Source organism: Felis catus, chromosome X (genome assembly GCF_018350175.1).
Source record: "Felis catus isolate Fca126 chromosome X, F.catus_Fca126_mat1.0, whole genome shotgun sequence".
Taxonomy (NCBI): domain Eukaryota; kingdom Metazoa; phylum Chordata; class Mammalia; order Carnivora; family Felidae; genus Felis; species Felis catus.
Window position 1 is genome coordinate 90,765,054 of NC_058386.1, and position 6,000 is coordinate 90,771,053.

Here is a 6,000-nt window from a genome sequence, read left to right on the forward strand (position 1 = left end):
CTATGTCGCGCTCTCTCTCTCTCTCTCTCTCTCAAAAATAAATTTAAAAAAAACACTAAAAAATTTAAAATAAATAAATAAAGCGATTTTTTAATTTGAGTATAGTTGACACACAATGTTACATTAGTTTCAGGTGTACAACATAGTGATGGGACCACTCTGTACGTCATGCTATGCTCACGACATGTGTAGCTACCATCTGTCACCATACACGCTATTACAGTGTCATTCACTATATTTCCTATGCTGTGCCTTTTATTCCCGTGACTAATAAACTCCATAACTGGAAGCCTGTATTTCCCACTCCCCTTAACCCACTTTGCCCATCTCCCTACCCGCCTCCCGTCTGGCAACCATCAGTTTGCTGTCTGTATTTATACTGTATTTATAGGTCTGATTCTGCTTTTTCTTTGTTCATTTGTTTTGTTTTTTAGATTCCATATACAAGTGAAATCATATGGTATTTGTCTTTCTCAGTTTGACTTATTTCACTTAGCATAATATCCTCTATGTCCGTCTGTGTTGTTGCAAAAGGCAAGATCTCATACTTTTTTATAGATAAGTAGTATTCCAGTATGTGTGTGTGTGTGTGTGTGTGTGTGTGTGTGTGTGTGTTGGGTTGCACGAGTTCTTTATATATTTTGGATATTAACCCCTTACTGGATATATCATTTGCAAATATCTTCTCCCATTCGATAGATCTTTTGTTTTGTTGATGGTTTCCTTTGCTGTGCAGAAACTTTTTTTGATGTAGTCCCATGTGTTTATTTTTGCTTTTGTTTCCTTTGTCTTAAGATATCTATCTAGAAAAATGTTGCTAAGGCCAATGTCAGAGAAACTACTACCTATGTTCTTTTCTAGGATTTCTATGGTTCACATCTCACATTTAGGTCTTTAATCCAATTTGAGTTTACTTTTGTGTGTGGTGTTTGAAAGTGGTCCAGTTTAATTCTTTTTGCATGTAGCTGTCGATTTTCTCAGCATCATTTATTGAAGAGACTGTTTTTCCCCCATTGTATATTCTAGCCTCGTTTGTCATAGATTAATTGAGCATCTAAGCATGGGTTTATTTCTGACCTGTCTGTTTTGTTCCATTAATCTATGTGTCTGTTTTTGTACCAGTAACATACTATTTTGATTACTATAAGTATGTAGTATGGCTGGAAATCCAGTAGCATGGTATCTCCAGCTTTGTTCTTCTTTCTCAAAATTGCTTTGGCTGTTTGGGATCTTTTGTTGTTTATGCATTGTGCTTTTGGTACCATGTCTAAGAACTCTTCGTGAAGCCTAGGTGTTGAAGTTTCTCTAAAAGTTTTATAGATTTAGGTTTTACCTTTAAATCTATGTGCCATTTTGAGTTCATTTTTGTATAGGTTGTGAAGTTTAGATTGTAGTTCATATTTTTTATCTATGGATATGTCGTGGCTCCAGCACCATTTGTTAAAAAGATTATCCTTCCTCCACTGAATTGCTTTTTCACCTTTGTCAAAAGTCAATTGAATATATTTATGTGAGTCTATTTCTGTGTTCTTTATTCTAGTACATGGATTTATGTGTCTACCCTCCTCCAGTACAAAACCATCCTGATTACTGTAGTTATTTAAAAAAAAACAAAACTCTCTCCCATTTTGTTCTTTTTTAAAGTTTATTTATTTATTTTGAAAGAGAGAAAGAGAGGGGGAGAGAGAGAGGGAGGGAGAGAATCCCAAGCAGGCTCCACACTGTCAGTGCAGAGCCCAATGCAGGGCTCATTCCCATGAACCATGAGATCATGATCCAAGCCAAAACCAAGAGTCAGATGCTCAACCGACTGAGCCACCCAGGTGCCCCTTGTTCTTCTTTTTCAAAATTGTTTTGGCTATTCTAGGTCCTTTGCCTTTCCACAGAAATTCTATAATAGTCCTGTCTGTATCAGCAGGATTTTGATAGGACCTGTGTTAAACCTATATACCAATTGGAAGAGAATTGACATCTTGACTAAACTGAGTCTTCCAATCTATGTACACGACATGTCTCTCTATTTATATCTTCTTTGGTTTCTTTCCTCAGTGTTTTGTAGTTTTAAGGATACACATCTTATACATGTCTTATTCGATATTCACCTAAGTCATTTTTTAAAGGACCGTGAATGATATTGTACTTAAAATTTTGGTTTCTGCATGTTCATTGTTAGTGTATAGAAACGCAACCTATTTTTGTATGTCGATCATATGTTTTGCAACTGTACTGAATTCACTTATTAGTTCCATAAGTGTTTTTGTAATTATCTTGGGATTTTCTATGTAGATAAGGTCACCTGCAAATAGAGTTTGCTTTATTCCTTTCCAATCAGAATTATTTTTTTTTCTTGCTTTATTGCACAGGCCAAATCTTCTGTAGTTCTACATTGAATAGCAGTTGTGAGAATGAACTTCCTTAACTTGTTTCCAATCTTTAGAAAACATTTAGCTTCTCATCATTAAGTGTGATACTAACTGTAAGGTTCTTTTTTTTGTAGATGTTCTGTATGAAGTAGGGCAAATTCTCTTCTATTCCTCGAGTTTGCTGAGGGTTTTCAAAAAAGTCATGAATGGCTGTTGAATTTTGTCAAATGATTTTTCTGCATGTATTGATTTGATCGTGTGATTTTTCTTCTGTAATCTGTTGATATGATTGAATACATAGATTGATTTTCAAAATGTGCATGATTTTGCATGTCTGATACAGTTCTCAATGACTTTTTCAGTTTGAATCTAATATGAGCTGTCTATATTTCTTCAAAACAACAAAAATATTACACAGACAAGTAAAAACCTAAGCAGAGCCAGCAATCAGGCAATCAAAATATTTGACAGAGGGACATACAGCATACATAAGCAAAAAAGAAAAAGAAAAGAAAAGAAACTAGTTAGAAAGTGCAGTAGTTCTCAACTCTGGCTTCACAAAAGAATCAAATGGGAAGCTTTTACAAACTATCCTTGACTATGATTTAATTGATCTGGTGTAGTTCCCAAGCATTTTTACTTACTTGTATTTAAAATATATATATATTTCAAGTGTATTTATTTATTTTGAGAGAGACAGAGACAACACAAGTGGGAGAGGGGCAGAAGGAGAGGGAGAGAGGGAGAATCCCAAGCAGGCTCCCCGCTGCCAGCAGAGAGCCCGACATGAGACTCGAACCCATAGAACCACAAGATCATGACCTGAGCCGAAATCAAAAGTTGGATGCTTAACCGACGGAGCCACCCAGGTGCCCCACCAAGCATTAGTACTTTTAAGAGCTGCCCTGGTGCTTCTAACGTACAGCCAAAGTTGAGAACCACTGACTCCGGAGTCAGATCTGGCCTTACGTCCCAGTTATTAGTTGCGTGACCTTGAGCAAATTAGTGGAGCTTATCTATAATAGAGGGATAAGGATTGTTGTAAAAAGTAAATGAAGCATCATATGTAAAGTTCCTTGCAATATGCATGGTATGCATAAAAATACATTTACCAGACTCCAGAATTTAGAAGTATCGTGTATAACTTATAAGAGTACCCATAGATGGAGGGATGACACTCTTCTTTGCTTTTCTTCCTCTCTATGGGCTGAACTGTGAATGATATGATTTGTGTGCAAGCAGTCATGTTGCTCCAGGAAGCAGACGCTAGGTATTGAGAATGGCAGAGCAACAAGATAGACTGGAGCCCAGTGATAACTCTATCAGCCTGGAGAAACTTCTCTATAAACGTTGTTTACTGTAATAGAGAAATAAGCTTTTATCTTCCTTGAGCCACTGTTATTTACAGTTTCTTCACTTTCTGCATTATACCTGATACACGAAGAAATGATTCAGTACATAGGCATGTTTGAAATCACTCTTAACAGGCCTAAAACTGAGAGGAATCCTTGAAAGATGGGACATAGCTGGGTTCTGATTAAAGAAGGAAATCACAGCCCAGGACTTGCATGAGAGAGCACAGCAGAGTACTCTCATACAGGAGGAAAGCACCATAGGAGTTCTCCATGCCAAAAGGTAAAAAACTAGGACAAAGGAATTGCCTTAGTGGCAACTGCTCAGTATCACAGGAAGAAAAGCCAGAAGGTTCCAATTTTGCCCATCCCTTTGGCACCATATGGGCCAGCATGCAGTAAGAGAGAGATCTATCTTCAAGTGAAAGCCAAGAGTAGCAGAGCTTAAGGCAGTGAGATAGTCTAGTATCTTGGGCAATGGGCAATGGCCAAGTAGTTGAGGGCATTTATGAGAAATAGAGAGGAGCACAAATTTATCAAGGTGCCCTTGTCATGACTGGATCTCCATCTCACCCACTCTAATTGAAGAGAGCAGCTCTATCCATTCCCTCTATTCTCTGAAACAGGCTGCACAAACAGAGGTAACAGACAGTCTAAAAAGAAATCTCAACTGCATAGAGAAGCACATAGTAAGAGAATCATCAAACATTTAAACAAAGAAAATACCATGAAATACAGACAATAAAATCAACAATTAAAAGGTTTTCATAAAAGAAATGGTCTTCAGAGAAAAATTTCTCAGAACATCAGTACAAACTGATAATAATCATTTTAGAATGATGAGAAAGGATATCGCATCTGTAAGGGAGCAAGTAGTTTTGAAACAATAACAGGTAAATATGAAAAAATAAGAAAATAAATCTTTAGGGGTGCCTGGGTGGCTCAGTCAGTTAAGCCTCTGACTCTTGATTTGAGCTCAGGTCATGATCTCACGGTTCATGGGATCAAGCCCTGCATCGGGCTCTGCACTGACAGCATGGAGCCTGCTTGGGATTCTCTCTCTCCCTCTTTCTCTGCCCCTCCCCTGGTTTCACAAACACACACTCTCTCTCAAAATAAATTAATGAACTTCAAAAAATAAAAAATAAGAAATTAAAAAAAATAAATACCGTAGGTAAAATTAAAATGTCAGTAAGCAGACTAAACAAATATTTTTTTTTAATTTTTTTTTCAACGTTTTTTATTTATTTTTGGGACAGAGCGAGACAGAGCATGAACGGGGAAGGGGCAGAGAGAGAGGGAGACACAGAATCGGAAACAGGCTCCAGGCTCTGAGCCATCAGCCCAGAGCCCGACGCGGGGCTTGAACTCACGGACCGCGAGATCGTGACCTGGCTGAAGTCGGGCGCTTAACCGACTGCGCCACCCAGGCGCCCCTAAACAAATATTTTTAATGAATACAAACAGCGATCAAATGAACGAGCTGGAAAATTGGGCTGAGTCATTCTCCCATGACATAGGATAAAGGATAAAGTGATGGAAAGTAGAAAAGGTCGGATGCATGAGGGATAGACCAATCAAGAAATTTCCACATCTGTCTAATAGGAGTTCCATTGAATAAAAATTAAGAGAATAGATGGGAATCAATACATGAAGAATAAATAGCAAACAAAACAAAACAGAAACAAAAGAACTTCCCAGAAATGAAGTCATGAATATTCAAATTGAAAGGGCCCTCTAAATGACAACGAAGAAGACTTACAAATACAAGAATGGTAATTTAAAAAAGACTTTAAACCTAGACGCATCTCAGTGTAATTTTAGAGCATCAAGGATAAGAGGAAAATACTAAAAACTTTGAAAGACAAAATGGAGATCACCTACAACGGAAGAAGAATAAGTCTGACTTCAGACTTCCTTTTAGCAACATTAGACACAGGAAAACAATGGCGCATATCTTCAAACTGTTGAGTAAAAATAATGTTGACCCTCAGATTTCATACCGAGTCAAACTATCCTGTAAGTGGGAGAGAGACATGAAGCCACTTTGGACATATGCGAACCCAGAACATCTACTAACCACAGAAACTTTCGGAAGTAATTATTAGAGAATACACTTTAGCAAAAAGAAAAATAATCTGTGGGAAGGAAACAATGCTGAATCATTTATGTACTATTTATATAATTTTAAAAATAATTTTAAAAATATGAGGTGTAACCTATCTCAAATCTGGGAGAAAATTTGTCCAGTGTAAGGTCAGACAAAGGGATTACCCATAAGTTTT